General features: G+C 47.2%; 1 protein-coding gene across 1 annotated transcript in view; it reads left to right on the top strand.

Moving 5' to 3' along the window:
• The first annotated feature begins 16,883 nt into the window (after nucleotides 1-16,883).
• Nucleotides 16,884-22,500, top strand: part of LOC143289033 (protein FAM43B-like) — a 22,184-nt gene continuing 16,567 nt past the window's right edge. Inside the window, exon 1 of the mRNA XM_076597819.1 lies at nucleotides 16,884-16,999. The gene's annotated coding sequence lies outside the window, so the exon portion shown is untranslated. The remainder of the gene's footprint in view (nucleotides 17,000-22,500) is intronic.

Here is a 22,500-nt window from a genome sequence, read left to right on the forward strand (position 1 = left end):
CCGTACTGAGTGAGTTAACCCTTTGCTCTCCTAGCCTCCCCGTTCTTTCGTTGAAATCTCCCATAGCCTTTTTACAACCACCGGGGCAGTTTCAGTTTCAGTTTCAGTTTCATTTTGTCGAGGAGGCGTCACTGCGTTCGGGCTAATCCATAATATACGCTACACCACATCTGCTAGGGAGAGTCTGACCAGCAACATAGTAACCCAACGCGCTTAGTCAGACAGAATGAATGAAAGAAAGAAAGAAAGGAATTAGTAAAGGAAGACGCGAGGTGAAAAAACAAAAACAAAACAAAACCAAAAAACAATACAAGCAACAAAAATGATATAAGGACGAAATATATAGTGGGACATAAGGTAAGGAGAACTAAGGAAAAATACGAGAGAGAGGGGAAGAGAGAGAGAGAGAGAGAGAGAGAGAGAGAGAGAGAGAGAGAGCTCACACACACACACATACATGCATACATACATACATACACACAGGCACAGACACAGACACACACAAAGGCAGATTCACAACCACACAGACTCACAGACACAGACACACACAGACATACACACACACACACACACACACACACACACACACACACACACACACACACACATACATACATACATACATACACACAGGCACAGACACAGACACACACAAAGGCAGATTCACAACCACACAGACTCACAGACACAGACACACACAGACATATAGACACACACACACACACACACACACACACACACATACACACACACACACACACACACACACACACACACACACACACACACACACACACACACACACACACACACACACACACACACACACACACACACACACACACACACACACACACACACACACACACACACACACACACACTGAAACGGAAACTGAGGAACCCACCTCCTCTTCCCACGCACCTCAATAATTCCGAAGGGTCCAGGTTTGGCCTGTTGTCTGTAACAATAATGTCGATGATGTTGAATAACGATGATGATGATGATGATGATGATGATGAAAGCTATGCTCATGACTGACGACAATAACGCTGATAATGATCATCATTACCATCATCATCACCACCACAATTATAATAAGATGTGTAGCCTAAACAGAGAGACAGACAGGGAAACCGACAAACAGACCTACAGTCAGGTGACACTCCACCCCCACCCCCTTAATGCCCCCCCCCCCAGCCCCCCTACACACACACCGACCACACACTACACACAACACCCTTTACTCTCGCAGACAGATTTCCTTTCCATTTACACACACGCTCAGGCAGACAGGAACACAGACACACAGATACAAACACGTGCGCACTGGCACACACACACACACACACACACACACACACACACACACACACACACACACACACACTAAACACCATAAACCGTGGACAACACAACACACATTACACACTACAGGCTGCAAACGACACATTGACATATATAATTATGTCCGAACACACACACACACACACACACACACACACACACTCACACACACACACACACGCACGCACACACACACACACTGGCACACACACACATACACACACACACACACAACTGGACACACCAACAATGACAGACATATGTCCCAAAACACACACACACACACACACACACACACACACACACACACACAGAGACAGAGACACACACACACACACACACACACACACACACACACACACACCGACCACACACAACACCCTTTACTCTCGCAGACAGAATTCCTTTCCACTTACACACACACTCAGGCAGACAGGAACACAGACACACAGATACAAACACACACACGCGCGCGCGCGCGCTCGCGCACACACACACACACACACACACACACACACACACACACACACACACACTAAACACCATAAACCATGGACAACACATCACACACTACACACTACAGGCTGCAAACGACACAGTGACATACATAATTATGTCCGAACACACACACACACACACACACACACACACACACACACACACACACACACGCACACACACACACACACACACACACTGTCACACACACACACACACACACACACACACACACACAGACACACACACACACACACACACACACACACACACACACACACACACACACACAGATTCCACACCACTCACCACCATCAAACACGTCCTCCCCCCTCCCCCAAATGTCCACAGACCGGAGAAGAGTAAGAAGGAGGAAAAGAAAACTGACGATAATGATGATGACACGACACTTCCATCGTCGTCTGCCGAAGCACAGCAGCATTCTCCTGCAACGCTGATTCCACTACGTCCTTCCACTGTCGCGACCGAGACCTCTCTCTCTCCCCACCTCTCTCTCTCTCTCTCTCTCAGAGTTGTGTCTGCACTCTTGAAATGTTCCTGGTATGGTCTTGTGTTCTCAATACCATCCGTATATTTTGTTCATTAAAAAAAGAAGACAAAAAAGACAAAAAAAAGACAGACCGTCCAATCACTATGTCCTTCGCTCAGTCGGTCACGCAATCAATTACTTAACCAACCAACCCAACCAACCAACCAACCAACACTCGCAAACTGCCGAGTCCATGTCAAACCTGAACGACGGACGCTGCCTTATCAACATGATACAGGAAGCCTTATCTCAGTGGTCGAGTTGAGCTTTGGAAAAGGGTCTTAACTCTCCCCATACGAACAGCGAAAGAGACGACGTTAACAGCGTTTCATCCCAATTACCATCATCAAAATGTTGCAAGCGGAACGTTCTTATACTGAAGAGGTGAATGTTGACAAAGAATACCATAATTCTGACGATGGAAGCTAAAGGTTGGGTCATTCAGACACCCAATGGACATCCGAGAGGTCTGTGTAGAGGAGAAGAGAGGACTGGCCGTACTGAGTGAGTTAAAGTTTGACAACGTTGTCTATTACATAAACATAGAAGCTAAATGGTTAAAGGCCCCATACATAGGCTTTAACGGCCATTTGGGGGCGGTGAATTCACATCCACTGTGTCCAGGGCTTAACCATCTCCTTCCGCCATTTCATCGTTTCTCGACTGAAGTCAGGAAAACCATTCTTCCTCTTCTTCCTTTTCTTCCTTCTTCTTCTTCTTCTTCTTCTTCTTCGTTCGTGGGCTGCAACTCCCATGTTCCCTCGTATGTTCACGAGTGGGCTTTTACGTGCATGACCGTTTCTACCCCGCCATGTAGACAGCCATACTCCGTTTTCAGGGGTGGGTGGGTGCATGCTGGGTATGTTCTTGTTTCTATTGCCCACTGGACGCTGACATGGATTACAGGATCTTTGACGTGTGTATTTCATCTTCTGCTCGCGTTTTCACACGAAGGGGATTCTGGCACCAGCAGGTCTGCACATATGTTGACCTGGGAGATCGGAAAAAACATCTCCACCCTTTACCTACCAGGCGCCGTTACCGAGATTCGAACCCGGGACCCTCAGATTGAAAGTCCAACGCTTTAACTACTCGGCTGTTGCGCCCGTCAGGTCCCCATTCACACCTGGGTGGAGTGAGGAAAATCGGAACATCAGTAAAGCGGCTTTTCCCTGATGACATATCACTATGCAGAAACGAGGTTTCGAACAACCCTGTTCACTGGTGAACACTGGATCATGAGTCCTACGCCTGACCTCTTCTGCCACGGTACCCCAGTACATACATACATACATAGGCCTACACACACATGCAGGCACGCATACTTACATACATAGGATAGTCAGTCGTGTCCGACTATGACCATCAGAACAGCAGAGGAGGTAACTGCTGTCCTGGCTATCTGGGCTAGAATTGGATTATAGTGGAGCCCAGGTTACATCCCCTCTCTCTTGGCCAAGAGGATTTTAGAACAGTCGGCGTTGGGATGGTTCCCAAAAGCCAACTACTCCCCCCCCTTGCCCCCCCCCCACCCCCACCCCCAAAGGATACAGCACTAAGAGCCAGTGCAATTTTGCCTCCTAGTTTGAGAGTCAAGCTTCACAAAAGACTAAGCTGTAAAAGATTTCCCATTGCATTGGAGAAACCATTGATGGTACAGCTCTCACTTTGCTTTTGGCCTAACTGTAAACTTATGTCAATCTGTGATATAAGACGAGTGTTGGGACACACACACACACACACACACACACACACACACACACACACACACACACACACACACACCTGAACAAATGCACAAAACGATACTGGAGAGGACAGCAAAGTATGAATAGCACACGTTTTAAAGATCTGCAGTAGACCTTCATTCCCGGCATGGGTGTAGTAACTTCGTTAAGAAGCAATGATAGTCATACAGTCCCATGCCCCCCACCCCCCACCCCATCCCCCGCCCCCTACCACCCCCACACATCTTCTTTCTATCTTTCTCCATCTCACCCACTAACACAGACACACACACACACACACACACACACACACACACAAGCACGCACGCACGCAAACACACGCACATACATTTCTTCATTCCATTCTGTCTTCATATCACACACACACACACACACACACACACACACACACACACACACACACACACACAGACATAGACACTGACACACACACACACACACAGACACACACAGACACAAAGACACACACAGGCACACACAGACACAGACACTAACACAGACACACATACACACACAGATACACACAGACACACACAGATACACACAGATGCAGACACACAAACACACAGACACAGACACACAAACAAACACACACACACACACACACACACACACACACAGAGAAACGCACGCTCACAAACACACACGCAAACACATTTTCTTCATCCCACACTATCTTTGTCTCGCACACACACACAGACACACAGACACACACACACACACACACACACACACACACAGAGACACGCACACCGATACAGACACACAAACACACAGACACACACACATACACACACACAGAGACACACAAACACACAGACACAGACACACAGACACAGACACACACACACACACACACACACACACACACACACACACACTGGTCGGCCTACAACCCCTCAATTCACACCAGTGACAACCACTGCCAACATCGTGATCTGAAATGAGGGGAAGGAGGGAGGCCGGCCGCGCGCGAGCAGACCGCCATCTTGCTGTAGGTCACCGTCTGCCGCGGGAAGGTAATTGTTATACAGCGAACGCCTCTCCCTCTCTCTCCGTGTCTCTCTAATCCGTTGTAGTTGAAAATTACCTTGGTTTTAATGTATACAAACAACTGGACAAGAGAGAGAGAGAGAGAGAGAGAGAGAGAGAGAGAGAGATTGGTAGCTCATCTGTAAAATGTTAATATCGGGGGAACACCACTTCAATCTGACTGCTCATTTCTACAATAACGAAACAGTGGGCGAGCGTCGTGCGAGTGAATAGTATAGACCGTAATGAACCATGCGGCCTCAAGTGGTATACTGCACTGTCTTGTCCTGGACAAACAGGGAACACATCGTTGCTCAAAACAGCCCGGAGGGGGTACACTCTCTTCTGTTGCCTTGTAAAATATACCACTTTGTGCCCGTCAACAATTTCACACCCTCCTCCAGTCCCTATTCTTTTTGGCGTCCCACAAGGCTCAGTTCTCAGTCCCATTCTATTCATAGAGATCAACATGTTATTGTTGCATACTTTTTTTTTCACACACAAGTGCCAGCAGGTACTTTTGTTGTCACACACAAAGGGTTGTACAGGTGGGTGGTGAACGGGGCTGGAGAGGGGTGGGGTGACTGCGGTGGAGGTGGGGGGGAAGGGCGAGTGAGGAGGACTACCAAGGGTGAGGGTGAGGGAGGTGTTATCAGGGGAACCTACTCCTGTCTGTCCAGTTGTCACACAACAAACAGCAGTGACACAAACAGCCTATCTAACTCCTTCATCCCACCCCTCTTCCTCCCTGCCAGCTATCTCGTTGTCCAGCAAGACGTTCACTCATGTCAGCGTGGAGAGTGGAGGGAAGGAGAAGTGAGTGTTGTGATAACACTGAGACATGCGTGGGGCGGCGGTGGGGGGTGGGGGCACAGTGCTGGAGGGAGTTTTTCACGTGGTCTGTCCAGTTCACACTTCGCACACTGAAAAGGAACCCATGACAACAAAAGTGTTGTCCTCGGTTCAAATTTTGTCAAAGAAATCCACTCTGACAGGTACACAGGTACATATATCGGATAAGCTAGATAGTGGGGGCTGAGAGAGAGAGAATGGTTTATTTGTGGATGGCAAATAGCGAGGCAGTTGCGCAACAACAAAAAACGCACAGATGTCATTGGTCAGATGAGCTGACACAGGCGCTGTTTTACACACACAGGACCCTTCCCATTGGTCAGCCACTCACAGCAGAGTGAGTGAGACGTCACGTGGGAAACAGTGACCAGCCCTTTGTGTTGCCTGCCTGTGTAATGGTCACACGGCAACTGGCTGGTCAGTTCATCTCCACTCTCTACTGACTCGCCAGTCCGTCTGAAGAGTGTCTCCGCCATACTGTGACTGAATCCTGTGACAGTTTCGCGTTTCAGCCAAAGCCAGCAGCTCTACAGCAGCCAACACGATGGGCGGCAATACCAAAGCAAAGCTTGCTGCCAAGAGGGAGAAGAGACAGCAGAAGCAGCAGGCCCAAGAACGGGCGTCCATTGTGCGCCAGGCGTTTGTGTTCCTGCCGTGGACACACCCTTTCTGGTACAACGTCCTCCCGTACCTGACCACGCGGGACAAACTGTCTCTGCGCTGTGTCAACACACACTGCAAGAGCGTCGTGGACACTGAGTTAAGGAAGGCCTTCACCTTGACAGTGGAGCCAGGCCATACCTACCAAGATGTTGCCGACATTCATCGGGGAAAACAACTGTGCTAATCAACTGAAGGCACTGGAACACCCGAGGGCACATGACGTTGTCACCTCCCTGACAAACTGTGCCCACAGCCTGGTGACTGTGGACCTCTCATTTTCACGGTTTGCTGATGTGAAAATGTCCATTGACACACTGGTGGAGAATTGCAGACAGTTGAAGTGTGTGTCTCTAAGAAGTTTGCGGGAAGACGTTTATGTGAGTGGTGACAACCCCAGCTCTGCTACACTGTGGCCGTTCAGCGCCTTCGTGGAACACCCCCTACCCACGCTGGAGTTTCTGGACATCGCGGGGAACGGGTCCGCTGGATTGTTACCTGCCGTGATGACGTCACTCACCAGGTGTCACCCAGCGCTCCACACGTTGTACGCGGACTCAGGGGCAGTGGACCCAGGATACCATCTGTCCAGCCAGGTGAACGTGCTGACGGGTCGGCTTCACCCTCACGCCGCCATGAGAGGTCTGATCAGACGTCAGGACGACCTGGTCCAAGTGCTGGACACGTGGCTGGACTCGCCTTCCCTGAAGGACCTGACACTCTGCCACGCCGACCAAAGACCGTCGATCGACTGGCTGAAGGAGGCAGAACGGTGCTGGTCTGACGGCCGGTGTGGCGGGGAGAGGGGGTGTAGGAGGAGGAGGAGGAGGGTGCAGCATCTGGCGCCCAGTCCTGTGCTGGTGGTGCTGAGGTGCAGGAAGCAGGCTGCAGGGGAGGGCGGTCACCGGACTCCTCCTCCTCCTCCTCCTCCTCCTCCACGCCTGTGGTCACACACACTGACTGCTGGCACCAGTTCCACCCCGATGTCTCCCTGGAGCACGTGCAGCGGCAAGGGTTACAGGTCAAGAGATCCAGCTGTCCTGCCGGCCACTGCAAGCACCTGCTGTCTGCACTGAGGGACAGCTGACTACAGGTACCTGCTGTCTGTACTAAGGGACAGCTGACTACAGGCACCTGCTGTCTGCACTAAGGGACAGCTGACTACAGGTACCTGCTGTCTGTACTAAGGGACAGCTGACTACAGGCACATGCTGTCTTCACTAAGGGACAGCTGACTACAGGCACCTGCTGTCTGCACTGAGGGACAGCTGACTACAGGTACCTGCTGTCTGCACTGAGGGACAGCTGACTACAGGTACCTGCTGTCTGCACTGAGGGACAGCTGACTACAGGTACCTGCTGTCTGTACTGAGGGACAGCTGATTGTGAGTTGGTGACTTGTTGCTTTGTTCAGTCGTTTTGTGAATATATGTGGAACATTATCTTGGCCATTGTTTTGGAATGGATAAATTTTGGTTGCTGTAACTCGTGATAATTTTCTTCTTCTCCTTTTTTTTTTTTTTTTTTTTTTTCATACGAGAAGAGATTTCGCATGTAATTCCTGTGATATGTTTAGCGAAGAGAATATGGTGTGTAAATTTGTAAATATAGAAGTGTGTGAATCTGCGCCCTGTGTGTGTGTGTGTGTGTGTGTGTGTGTGTGTGTTTAGTGTACATGTATGTATAAGTGAGTACATTCTTTTGCTTGTCCCTCTCTCTGGTTTTGCCCCGCCCACTCCCCCCTCCGTCCTTTCTCCTTATCCTCCCTCATCTTTCTTTCCTCCTCTCTCTACATCTTCATCTTAGTCTCTGTCTGTCTCTTTTTCTTCTCAGTCTCTCTCTGGCTTGTGCACATGCACTCTCGTAATTTCCTCTTCTTCAGTGAAACACACATGCACACGCACGCGCACACACACACACACACACACACACACAACCTGTATATATCCACTCTGACAACAAACCAAACACACACACACACACACACACACACACACACACACACACACACACACACAACCTGTATATATCCACTCTGACAACAAGCCAAACACACACACACACACACACACACACACAACGTATATTATATATCCACTCTGACAACAAACCAAACACACACACACACACACACACACACACACACACACACACACACACACACACACACATACATACACACACAGAAAGATGCTTTTGCATTATGGCGTCAGCTGACCCTCGGGAGAGAAGTCAGAATTTCACAGACCACGTGAAATAAATTATTGACCCCCTTTTTTTCGCACAGTGACATTTCACTCTCCACGAATATTTCCAATTACCTCCCTTCACACATGTTTATAACAAAACATAACCGAGGGTTCAAAAATACAAAGCACAAACAAAATTTTCATATGCTCCCTGCAGTTGATAACTGTTTTCCAAAAAGAGCATTATGTCTCTCGAGCATTTCATAAACAAGTTATTTCACTAGACTATAACAGCCACTTCCAATATCCAATATAACTAACAACGGCTTGCATCACGAATTTTTTTTTCTTTAAGGTGAGACCCCACAGGGAAAAAATGGTTAAAAAAAAAAGTGTTCACAAACATGTTTTGGGTTTTTTTGTTTTTTTTATTCTTTTATTGATTTTTTTTTTTTTTTTTTTTTTTTTTTTGTAGTTCACATAATGTCTACTTTCATTTCCTGTTGATGAATGTTCCAGAAAATGTCTAAATATGTGAAAATAAAGATCATTTACAACCCTGGGTGTGTCTACTTTTTTGTTGAAAATTAGAAAGGTGTGCAATTCTGTCCGTTTTCAAGACTTGGACACAGCTAGAATTATCGTCTGCAACGCGGGAAGTGACCTGTCAAAATGAGCGGGAAAGACCGCACTTCCACATGACGTCAGTAGAAACTGTGAAGGCTACTTCCCCTGAGCAAGAAGAGACAAAGACTGACGCGGGTGTTTTCCAACCTGCTTTCATCATCTTGAAGCTCATTGGTCAGTTGCGAAAATTCCGACCGAGAACCGGTTTAGTTGTGAACTGCGCATGCGCACATATGCAAAACATCTACTTCGGGCGTTTCTGTCGACGTCGGAGATTGAAATCATTACCACAAAGTTAAACTGCATTATTTTTTTCTATTTCCTTGGGTTTAAAAAAAAAAAATTACTTTTTATTAACGCTTCACACCAGTCATTCACACGCATGCATAACTCTAAAAACTGAAGAAAGAGGCAGGGGAAGGAGGCTATCTTGTGAAGAGGTGGGTTTTAAGGCCAAACTTGAAAGAGCTGAGTGCGGAGACCTGACGAAGCGAAAGAGGAAGTTCATTCCAAAATGCAAGGTCCAGAGACAGAGAAAGAACGGCGTCCAACAGTGGAGTGTTTGAATCTGGGTGTGCGTAAACAGAGTGGATCTGAAGCCGATCGTAGAGAGCGAGATGGAGTGTAGAGGTGAAGGCAGCCATAAAGATATATCCTTATACTGTCGACGTATCTCTGTCTCTGTCTCCCCGTTTCTCACAGTGTCTGTCAAGTCCCTCTCCCTGCATTCTGTGCCCTTGTCTATCCCCAGTCTTTGTCTATCCCCGGTCTTTTTCTATTCCCGGTCTTTGTCTATCCCCGGTCTTTTTCTATTCCCGGTCTTTGTCTATCCCCGGTCTTTTTCTATCCCCGGTCTTTGTCTATCCCCGGTCTTTGTCTATTCCCGGTCTTTTTCTATCCCCGGTCTTTGTCTATCCCCGGTCTTTTTCTATTCCCGGTCTTTGTCTATCCCCGGTCTTTGTCTATTCTTCAGTGTCTCGGTCTTCCCTGTCTCTGCCTCCCGCCTATTTTTCTCCCCGGCATTTATTCACCTATTTTACCAGTGTGTAGGTGCATAAGCGCTTTGTGCAATAAGGAAAGCGGTGATGAATGTCCAGTTATTATTAGTAGTAGTGTTGTTGTTGTTGTTGTTGTTATCATCATCATCATCATCATCATTATCACTGTTATTGTTATGATTATTGTCGTTGTTGTTGTTATCATCATCATCATCATCATAAGAGCATTTCTACTACTGTTTTTCACATAAATAGAAAGCGCTGATAAATGTCCAGTTATTATTATTATTATTATTACTGTTATTATCGTGAGTATTTCTACTACTGTTTTTCACATTTACGGCGTCCAGGATTCGAGCAAAAAAACTTTCTGATTGCCAGCTCAGAGCCCAACCAACTACGCCACGCAGACACCTGAACGGTAATGGTGATTTAAAAGCATATTGCTCCCCGCTCCCCCCAGACCCCCCACCCCCCACCCCCCTCCCGTCTTCCACATCCATTTCAAAAAAAGGGAGTAAACCAAGTGTATGTCACTAAAGCATTTGTTTTCGGTAGCCTCCCCTATGTGCACTTCAGATGGATCATTATGGTTTTTTTTGGCATTGATTCTCCCTCTTGATTTCTCTCCTAAACACGCACACACACGCGCGCGCATACACACACACACGCACGCACACACACACACACACACACACACACACACACACACACTCTCTCTCTCTCTCTCTCTCTCTCTCTCTCTCTCTCTCTCTCTCTCCGCAAAAGAGATATTGTCTTTCTTTTATTGTAGAACACACACACACACACACACACACACACACACACACACACACACGTGTGTGTGTGTGTGTGTGTGTGTGAGAGAGAGAGAGAGAGAGAGAGAGAGAGAGAGAATCGCGCGTGAGAAAAGAAAAGAGTCAAGACGACTCAGCACTTCCGGAGGAAACCTGGGCCAACTATTACCAGCAAACGAACACATAAATCAACACAAGGTGCTGTGTGTACATTGATTGGCGGACCAGGAAAATTCTGTTACATGATACTTTGTGGAGAGATTGCCGTTTGTTCAATACGACATTGGGTACTCTGACACAAAGCGCTGTTTTTACCAGTGATTGACAAGGGAAGGTCTATGTTCTTTGTCACGAGTTGCTTTTGAAATTGAATTGCCTTCTGTTCAGTCAGTGCGATATTTGGGACTCCCACACACTGTGTGTGTACGTGCGTGCGAGCACGCGCGCGCGCGCGCGCGTGTGTGTGTGTGTGTGTGTGTGTGTGAGCGAGAGAAAGAGAAAGAGAGAGTGTGTGTGTGTGAGAGAGAGAGAGAGAGAGAGTGTGTGTGTGATTGTGTGCATGTGTGTGTGTGTGTGTGTGTGTGTGTGTGTGTGTGTGTGTGTGTGTGAAAGAGTGTGTGTGATTATGTGCATGTGTGTGTGTGTGTGTGTGTGTGTGTGAGAGAGAGAGAGAGAGAGAGTGTCTGTGTTAAAATGTATGTATGCACTGTGTGTGTGTGTGTGTGTGTGTGTGTGTGTGTGTGTGTGTGTGTGTGTGTGTGTGTGTGTGTGTGTTATGTTCACGCACATATCATATATGCCTGTCTGTTTCAACAATTGCATTTGTCTTAATTTTCTTATTGCGTTGTTTTCATTGTTCCTTCATTTAAGATGTTAAAAAAAGCATGTTTTTGAGTTTTCAGCTTCCCTCTTTTAAGAAAACCCAGTCTAGTTCTCTGTCTCTCTGTCTCTGTCTGTCTGTCTGTCTCTCTGATTTTTAGGTATACTTCCAATACAAATTTTATTCACAGAAAATTCCGATTTCGCATCTATTTTCTGCAAAAAACTGAGAAACGTCAGAGTTAATTCTAAAGTACTTCAAGGATACATAGATTCCTCATTGAATCTGTTTTAACTTTCCCTTTTATTTGCTGGTATGGGAGTCATTCATTCATTGACCATCGCTCCCGGTGGAGCATAGGGCCATCAACGACCCCTCGCCATCGCACTCTGTTCTGGGCTGTTCTGGCCATTCCAGACCAGTTTGTCCCTTGCTGCTTCAGCTCTGCCTCGGTGTCTCACCTCCAGCTGTTGCGAGGCCGGCCTCTTTTCCTCTTTCCCTGCGGGTTCCAGGTCAGGGCTTGGCGTGTGATGCTGGACGCTGGCTTCCTGAGGGTGTGTCCGATCCAGCCCCACTTCCTCTGCAGTATCTGCTTGGCCACTGGTTCCTGTCCTGCTCGCTCCCACAGATCTTCGTTTCGGATCTTCTCCTGCCATCGGATTTTGTAGATGCGCCTCAGACAGGTGTTGAAGAATGTCTGAATCTTCTTCTGCATCGTCTGTGTTGTCCGCCATGTCTCGCATCCATAGAGCAGAATTGACTTCACATTGGAGTTGAAGATGCGGAGTTTGGTCTTTATACTGTTTGCTCCAGATGCCCAGATGTTCTTGAGCATGATGAAAGTTGTTCTTGCCTTGCCGATTCTGGCTGTGACGTCTCGGTCCGTGCCTCCCTGTCGGTCAACCACGCTTCCCAAGTAGACGAAAGACCACCTCCCTGATGGGCCCTCCACTGACTGTGACTGGTGTGTTGGCAGTGGTGTTGATCTTCATCAGCTCGGTCTTCTTCTTGTTGATCTTGAGCCCTGTCCTGGCTGACGTGGTCTCCAGGCGAGTGGTCTTGTCCTGCATCTGGCTGTGGTTGTGTGACAGGAGCGCCAGGTCGTCAGCGAAGTCGAGGTCGTCCAGCTGTGTCCAGAGTGTCCACTGTATACCGTTGTTCCTGCCTGTTGTAGTGGTTTTCATGATCCAGTCAATGACCAGGAGGAAGAGGAACGGTGACAGCAGGCACCCCTGACGAACTCCGGTCTTCACATCGAAACTTTCGGACAGCTGGCCTGCGTGGGCAATCCTGCAGCTCATGTCCTGGTAGGTGCACCGGATGAGGGAGATGATCTTCTCTGGGACTCCGTAGTGCCTCAGCAGCTTCCACAGCGTCTCTCTGTCCACACTGTCGAAGGCCTTCTCATAATCTATGAAGTTGATGTAGAGGGGGGAGTTCCACTCCAGCGACTGCTCCACGATGATGCGCAGATTGGCGATCTGGTCGGCACAGGATTTGTTCCGCCGGAAGCCTGCCTGCTGGTCTCGGAGCTTGGGGTCGACGGCCTCTGTCATCCTTTCCAGTAGAACCCTGTTGAGAACCTTGCCTGGTGTTGACAGGAGCATGATCCCTCGGTAGTTGCTGCAGTCCCTGAGGTCTCCTTTCTTCAGCAGCTTGATGATGATTCCTTCTTTCCACTGGGCCGGTACCTCCTCCTTCTCCCAGATCTTGCTGAAGATGCTGTATAGCATGTTGACAGCTGTTTCCATGTCTGCTTTGATGGCTTCTGCTGGTATCTCGTCCGGCCCTGCAGCCTTCCCATTTCTCAGAGTCATGATGGCCTTCTTGATCTCTGCCTTTGAGGGTTTGTCGCAGCTGATGGGCAGTTCTGTCTCTGCGGGTGGGATGTCTGGTGGTGCGTCAGGGGCGGGGCGGTTCAGCAGCTCCCTGAAGTGTTCTGCCCATCGTTTCAGCTGTTCCTCGGTTGTTGTCAGTGGGTTCCCGTTCTTATCCTTCACTGGCTTGTCAGTCTGCTGGAACTTGCCCGTCAGCTTCTTGGTCACCAGGTACAGGTCCTTCAGGTTCCCCTGTCCGGCTGCTGCCTCTGCTTGACTGGCCAGGTCGTCGACGTAGTCCCTCTTGTCCTTCTTGATGCTCCTCTTTACATCTCTGTCCGCTGCTGTGTACTCTTCCTGTGCCTTTGCCTTGCTCTTGTTCTGCTCGTGTTCAGCAAAGTTTTCTTCTCTTTCCTTGTTTCCAGCGTGTGGATGGTGTCGGCAGAGATCCATTCCTTGTGCCGAGTCTTCTTCTTGCCAAGGACCTCTTCACATGTGTCGTGCCAGAGCTTCTTGCTGTGTTCCCACTGTGTCTCGATGTCCATCTCACCATCTTCTATCAGCTCTTGTAGTGGCTGGAACCTGTTGGAAAGGCTGATCTGGAATGCTGCTTGTGTGTCCTTGTTTCTGAGCAGTCCAACATTGTACCTTGTCCGTGTGTTGATGGCGTTGGTGAATCTCTTGATGCGAAGTCTCACTGTCGTCGTAAGAAGGTGGTGGTCTGATGACACATCGGCTCCTCTCATCACTCGTACATCCTGCCATGATCTCCTGAACTTGCGGCTAATGCAGATGTGGTCGATCTGGTTCTCCGTGACGTGGTTCGGGGATCTCCATGTGGCCTTGTGGATGCGCTTGTGTGGGAAGATACTTCCTCCTATCACCAGCTGGTTCAGGGCGCACAGGTCTGCAAAGCGCTCACCATTCTCATTCATCTGTCCCAGTCCGTGTGTCCCCATGGTGTCCTCGTAGCCGGTGTTGTCCCTTCCGATCTTGGCGTTGAAATCTCCCATCAGTATGGTTATGTCTTTGGCTCCTCTTCTGTCTATCACTGTCTGTAGTTGTTGGTAGAAGTCATCTTTCTTCTCTTCTTCCGCATCATTGGTGGGAGCATAGCACTGGATGATGTTCAGCCTGATGTCATTCTTCTTGGTGTTAAACTTGGCTGTGACGATGCGGGAGTTGACAGGTTCCCAGCCGATGAGTGCCCCCTGTGCCTCCGGTGCCAGCATCAGGGCCACACCCTCAGTGTGGGGTGCTCCATCCTCTGTGTGTCCTGAATACAGCAGTTGCTCCCCAGAAGAAAGTCTCATCTGTCCTGACTGTAGCCACCTTGTCTCACTCAATCCTAGCACTCCGATCTTGAAGTTTTTCATCTCTCTTGGTTCTTGGATGGTTCTTCCTGCTTCATACATCGTCCTGATGTTCCATGTGGCTACTCGCGTTGTTGGCCTGGGTGTCAGAAGGGGAGTCAGCCTTGCAGCTTCCTTTCAGCTTTCACTGCACCGCGTCATAAGTCTCCGGGACGGAGACTCTTCCTTGCCAAGGTGAATGTTTTGGTTCTTTGTCGTCGATGCTTCTGTAACTGGTCTTTTTTACAGGTAGGGTAGTTAACCCTACGCAAACCCCTTTAACCTCCGGGCGAGGTGGTCCTGCCTTAGTCGCCTCTTACGACATGCATGGCAGGGCAGTGGGTCTAGTCTATCAGTGCCCAACCCACAGGGCTTGGTATGGGAGTACTGCTGTTAAAAAAGATAAGAATGTGATGAGCAAGAACGTGGGTGCGTGCAGCAAGTTTGTGGGTGTGAGACAGGGCAACTGAAGTACAATGTTAGAGACAAGAAAGCCATGTGTATTTCAAGCGACAGAAGCCACACTCTGACAAATTGTTCTCAACTTGTGCAATCAAGCAAACCGCGCCACAGTGTCCCAAAACTCAAAACAAACATAACTAAATACAGTTTTATTCCAAAGTCAATTCAGCTGTTAAACAGTTAATAAGTGGAGTGATGGCCGAGAAGTAACGCGTCCGCCTAGGAAGCGAGAGAATCTGATCGCACTGGTTCGAATCACGGCTCAACCGCCGATATTTTCTCCCCCTCCGCTAGACCTCGAGTGGTGGTCTAGACGCTAGTCATTCGAATGAGACGATAAACCGAGGTCCCGTGTGCAGCATGTAAAAGAACCCACGGCAACAAAAGGGTTGTTCCTTGCAAAATTATGTAGAAAAACCCACTTCAATAGGAAAGCAAATATAACTGCACGCAGGAAAAAAAAGAAGAAGAAAAAATGGGTCAGTGGCGCTGTAGTGTAGTGACGCACTCTCCCTGGGGAGAGAAATCTGTTGTGATAAAAAGAGAAAAACAAATAATTGTGTGACCCCATAAAGATATGTGATGGAGTATATGTGCGCGTGACATAACATTTTAATTAAAAGATATGTTTAATTTCAGAATGCTGTCGTATGAATTATCCTTTAAGTGGGATTGTTGCATGTGTATGTCTGTGATGATCTATGTGTGGTTTACTTTAAGTTACTTTTTTAAGCCTACTGTTATCATTGTGTGTGTGGTTTGCAGTAGGTTGACATCAAAGCATTTCTAATATGTCTTTTATGAATACATGTTGAATGGCTGTGATTCTCGTGTATCGTTTATGTGTTTTACACCAGGAATAGATTTCTCTATATAAGACAATAAATTATTCTCTCTCTCTCTCTCTCTCTCTCTCTCTCTCTCTCTCTCTCTCCAACTATTCACTCACTCATCCTCACCCCCACCCCCCACTCCCACTTCGCCCACTAAGAAGGGGCGATAAATCAACACAGCGGGGTAAGCAGTGATCTATTTTGGGCAACATGACAAAATCAGCCAACCAGCGAGCCACTTCGTCATTCCCCGTCAGACAGTGGAGAGCAGACGACAATAACTGGCAAGACGACATTATTTTGGGCCTCAACTGGTGCTATTGCTGACAGCGTGTGTGGTGGTGTGTGTTTTTCCCTCCCTCTGTCTCACACCAAGCTCCACGCCCTCTCGCCAATTTGCCGGACAAAATGTGAATGGTAAGGATATTTACTGAGTGATTGAGTCAGTCGACGAAAACTTTGAACATCAGTGTTCGTACCAGTATCGATTTCATCTGACGTGGGCTGCCATGCAGACTTGCGTGTTTTGTTTGTCGCGCGTGTTTGGAGGATTGAGCGAGGGTGACAAGGATTTGTTTTTGGGAGGTGAGTGTTTTCGGTTCGGAGTTTGGCTTGCTCTTCTTCTTCTTCTTTGTGATCTTTATGGCCTTCTCCTCCTCCTCCTTCTTCTTCTTCGTCTGCTTTTGCTTCTGCTTCTTCTTCTGTAGGATACAAGTCGTGTTTTTCTTTTTTATCTGTTGGTTGCCGGTTGACAGCTGTGAGACCAGGAAGTGTGTGTGTGTGTGTGTGTGTGTGTGTGTGTGTGTGTGTGAGAGAGAGAGAGAGAGAGAGAGAGAGAGAGAGAGAGAAAATGTGTTCGTATGTGAGAGAATGTGTGCGTGCGTGAGAGAGAATGTGTTCGTGCGTGCGTTCGTTTCAGTGTGTGTGTGTGTGTGTGTGTGTGTGTGTGTGTGTGTGAAAGAGAGAGAGAGAAAGAGAGAGAGAATAATTAATGATTCATGACATTTAAGTTGAACTGTGCAAAGGTATTGATTAAAACAATCTGATTAACTTTTCCATTATTGAACATAGTATATAGTACATCAGTAATCTGGTGATCAGTTTTGTACGGTGCCCCAACGACACTTCACACAGGAGAAGAAGAAGAAGAAGAAAACAACAGTAAATCAGATCATCCACATTACCTTTTATGTGTTATTCACATCGTGAATATTTTATTTCAAATAGCCGCCGCTCTGCCTCAAGCAATAAACCGATTTTATTTATCATTTTATATGTTATTCACATCGTGAATATTTTATTTCAAATAGCCACCGCTCTGCCTCAAGCAATAAACCGATTTTATTTATCATTTTATGACTGCTCCGTCGTTCTGAATATAAGGGAATTTCAATGTGAAAGAACACTTGGCTGTAGTTGTGCGAGATGTTTCACTGGTGACTGTACATCCTGGTGTGCAATGGTAAGGCGTATGACAAAGAAATATGTAGAACCTTTAAAAAAAGAAAAGAAACTACATGCGCTCACAGCTAGGCTACACACACACACATACACACACACACGCGCGCGCGCGCACACACACACACACACACACACACACTCACACACACACACACACACACACACACACATGCGCGCACGCACAGAAGGGGAAGTGGGGTGCTGGTGGGGAAGGGGACAAAAGTATACAGGTAAAAGTTAACCATAAAACATAGCTCTTTTCAAACCAGCAACGTGTGTGTATGTGTGTGTGTGTGTGTCTGTGTCTGTTGTCTGTGTGTCTGTATGCCTGTGTGTCCGCATGCGTGCGCGTGCAAGCGTTCTCCATTTTTTCTTTTTCTTTTTTTGCTCACTTGTGTATTTACACACATCGATAGTGTGTTAACAGCTCAATCGTTTCGATTGCGCGCGCGCGTATGTGTGTATGTGTGTCCGTGGAAAACTTTTAACACAATTATTTTCTCTGGAAATAGTCTGCTAACACAAATTGTTGCTTGATAATAATAGAAAAATGAATGATGAAAAAAAAAAATTTCCCACACGTTCTGTTGATAACGTACTCCTGGAAGGGCACAGAAATGATAAAGAAGCCAAAACATGTACCCACAGTCAGGATACTATTACTATTACACGTTTATTTTTCATTCACGTAACTTAGCACTTCCATCTGACATGCTGACACACTGGTTAACAACAGTCGTTTTATCATCCTTAGTTTAAATAGTAATTTCTTTTGTTTAACTTTTGGAAGTTATATTGAATGTATATACATCTCAAGAGCAGCGGAATTCTACCAAAGAAAGGCTTTGTGTTTTACACACAGTATTAAAGTCTTACGCAACTTACATCCCCAAGTTGTGTATCCCGGAAAATACTGTAGCATAGACCTTTTATTGATATTTAGATTTTATATTTTGTATTTTGTGTTTTTTCCATTTTGTCAGAACAGATTTCTCTCAGTCCTATTTGTTTTTCCTATCGAAGTGGATTTTTCTACAGAATTTTGCCAGGAACAACCCTTTAGTTGCCGTGGTTTCATTTACGTGCGCTAAGTGCATGCTGCACACGGGACCTCGGTTTATTGTCTCATCCGAATGACTAGCGTCTAGACCACCACTCTAGGTCTATTGGAGGGGGAGAAAATATCGGCGGCTGAGCCGTGATTCGAACCAGCGCGCTCAGATTCTCTCGCTTCCTTGGCGGACGCGTTACCTCCAGGCCATCACTCCGCTTTATTACCAAGTAGGTATACGTGCCATTGTTCGTGATAACATTATCGAAAGAAGCCACTGGATTTTATTCAGAGAATGATATGTTCATAGGCCTTATCTCTTATATATGCCGAATGACAACGAATAACCATACAAATCAGCAGATGTTCTTGCGTTTTGCCCAATTGAGTTCGTCAGTTACTCTCAGCTCGCACTGCGCATGCGCGTTTGAAGATGTTTCTTTCTTCCGGTGTAAATCTCCTTCGAAGCATAAACTTCCGCAATCATTTTGAGAGATAATTCGCAGTGATCCTTTTCAAGGATCCCGACTATGGGTTGCCTTTAAGCTTTTCTTTCTTTTTATCTTTTTTTTCTCTTTGCATTCGTGCCGAAGATACAGTGATATGAGAGGTTTGCAGAGGCATGGATACAACAGTCATTGACTTTAGTGGTGTACACACCATTGGCCACCATGACATGATTCACGAAGGCGACTTCATGATTAAAATTTCCGTGAAAATAAAAAAGAGAAATCACCTCCTGCGTCGAAATGAATGCTATCATCTCCGACTATAATTATTCTGTCGTCCAGATGGACGAGTCAAATGTCGGAAGGATTCTGGGGAATGCACTTTTTACGAAGCGTAGTCAGGTGTAGTCAAACAATGTGCATAAGGTCATTTGGAAAAGAGGATATTGAGTGTGTAAGGTCTGAAGTTGCCCGAAAATGTGTCGCGAGTTGAAAGTAAATGTCTCGTTTGTAACCAAATTTTCCGCTTCCAAACTGTCTGCTTGTTTTGCCCAATAGGCAGTCTGTTGTAATTTCCTCTTACTACCCTGTCTCTCTCTCATTTTCTCTCTAATTCCGTCTCTATCTCTCTCTGTCTCTGTCTGTCTGTCTGTCTGTCTGTCTGTTGTCTGTCTCTCTCTCTCTCTCTGAAAAGAATATGTGAGCGTATGGTATTCAGCGATAAGACGTAGATACTGTTGGAACAGTCAGAATGTGGTGTATTGTACTTGTGCTGCTGCACGAAAGAACCCTTGTCACCCTCTTGTCCATAGACCCATACAGGTAACGACAATAAAATGTCAAAGTGTCAGTGTCAGGTGTCTCTTTCTCTCTTTCTCTCTCTCTCTCCGTGGGGGGTGGGGGGGTGGGGTGGGGGGTGTTGTATGTATTTGTGTGTGTGTGTGTGTGTGTGTGTGTGTGTGTGTGTGTGTGTGCGTCTCCCTTTCTCATTCTCGGTGTGTCTGTCTCTCTTTTCATCTCATTCTCTTCCCTTTATCTGTCCCCCTCCCCCCGCCCCTCCCCCCCCCCCCCCCCCCCGTGTGTTTGTGTGTGTGTGTGTGTGTGTGTGTGTGTGTGTGTGTGTGTGTGTGTGTGTGAGTGAGTGAGTATGTGTATGTGTATGTGTGTGAGTGAGTGTGTGTGTGTGTGTGTGTGTGTGTGTGTGTGTGTGTGTGTGTTTCTCTCATTCTGCGTCTCTCTTTGTCGTTCTCGGTGTGTCTGTCTCTCTTTTAATCTCTTTCTCTCCCCTTTTCTGTCTGTCCCCTCTCCCGCCCCCCCCCCCCCCCCCCCATCTCTCTCTCTCTCTCTCTCAAAGACTACAAATTAACTCATGAATTTGTCGAACAGCTGCATAATTAAATAATTGTGAAAAATCAGCTGCAAAGAAAATGTGTAGTTTGTATTAAAATCGAGTGGGTAACGTGATTGAATCGGTCATCAAGTATTAAAATCGAGTGGGTAACGTGATTGAATCGGTCATCACTGCGAAGTCAGCCGGACTATTGAAATTCAGTGGTAGGTCTAAGCGAGCTAAAAGATGGGTAAGTTGGAACAGGATCATCTGGATAAAGGATCAAGCAGTATAACCGTCACTGTAATCATATATTATTATGGAATATAAGATCAGCAGATACAGACATACGCGCCAACATACACACACACACACACACACACACACACACACACACACACACACACACACACACACACACACACACACACGCAAGCACACACACACGCACGCACGCACGTACACACACACACTCTCTCTCTGTCCTGTGTCATATAAACTTTAAGAGTTCTCGATAATAAAGCTTACTATTCCATTCCAGTCTGTTCTGTTAACACATGCACACATACATACGAACCCTTCCCCCCGCCCAGTCCCCTAACCCCCCCCCTCCCCACCCCCAACACACACACACACACACAAACACACACGTGCGTGCGTGCCATCAGACAAACAACGACACAGGAAGTCAGTAGAACAATCACCATCATTACATCTGGCTAATTGTGACTTCGTGCCGTACGAAGCCTGGAAAACAGACACGGTGCAACAGCCTCAAACTGCCCCTCCAGCTGGATTTTACCCCCAGGGCCGTTCTGGGCCATGTATGGCCACCGTGGCAGAATCTCAAAGGCGTTGCACTTGTGATCCAGTTTTGACCGGTGATCGGGGTGTGAGGCCCCCCCGTCCTGACATGGTGTTGTTTCCTTGGGAAAGACACTTTGCTCAGATTTTTCTCATTCCACCCTGGTGTGGAAGGGTAGCCTAACCTGACCGGTTTGGGGAAGGTTAAGACGGCAGGGCAGGATTGGGCCGAGCCCAAGAAACAGTGGATTTTCCCATTGATCTAAAAATAGAATGGATAGCTGATAGGCCATGAACGCTGAAGCCAACACGACGCCATATTGTTCCTCGTTTCCGGCCATCAATCCGTTGAGAAGTCGTCTGTTAACTGGTGGTAGATAAACCGTGTATCTTTGAAATCCCTTAACTCACTCAGTATGGCCAGTCCTCTCTTCTCTACACAGACCCCTCGGATGTCCAGTGGGTGTCTCAATGATCCAACCTTTAGCTTCCGTCGTCAGAATTGTGGTATTCTTTGTCAACATTCACCTCTTCAGTGTAAGAGCCTTCCGCTTGTAATATTTTGATGGTGGTAATTGGGGAGAAACGCTGTTAACGTCGTCTCTTTCGCCGTTCGTATGGAGAGAGTTAATCGTGTTATGCTAGCCCACGACATGTAAAATGCTGTATCCCGATTGATATATGCCAGAAAAGAAGCGCTTGAAACCGGTTTGTGTGGTCGGGTTTTGTGTGTGTGTGTGTGTGTGTGTGTGTGTGTCCGATCGAACACTTCCGCTGGCTTCAGTCAGCAAAGGAGCGCAAAGAAGGCATGCACAATCCATAT

The sequence above is a fragment of the Babylonia areolata genome, chromosome 13 (genome assembly GCF_041734735.1).
Source record: "Babylonia areolata isolate BAREFJ2019XMU chromosome 13, ASM4173473v1, whole genome shotgun sequence".
NCBI lineage: Eukaryota > Metazoa > Mollusca > Gastropoda > Neogastropoda > Buccinidae > Babylonia > Babylonia areolata.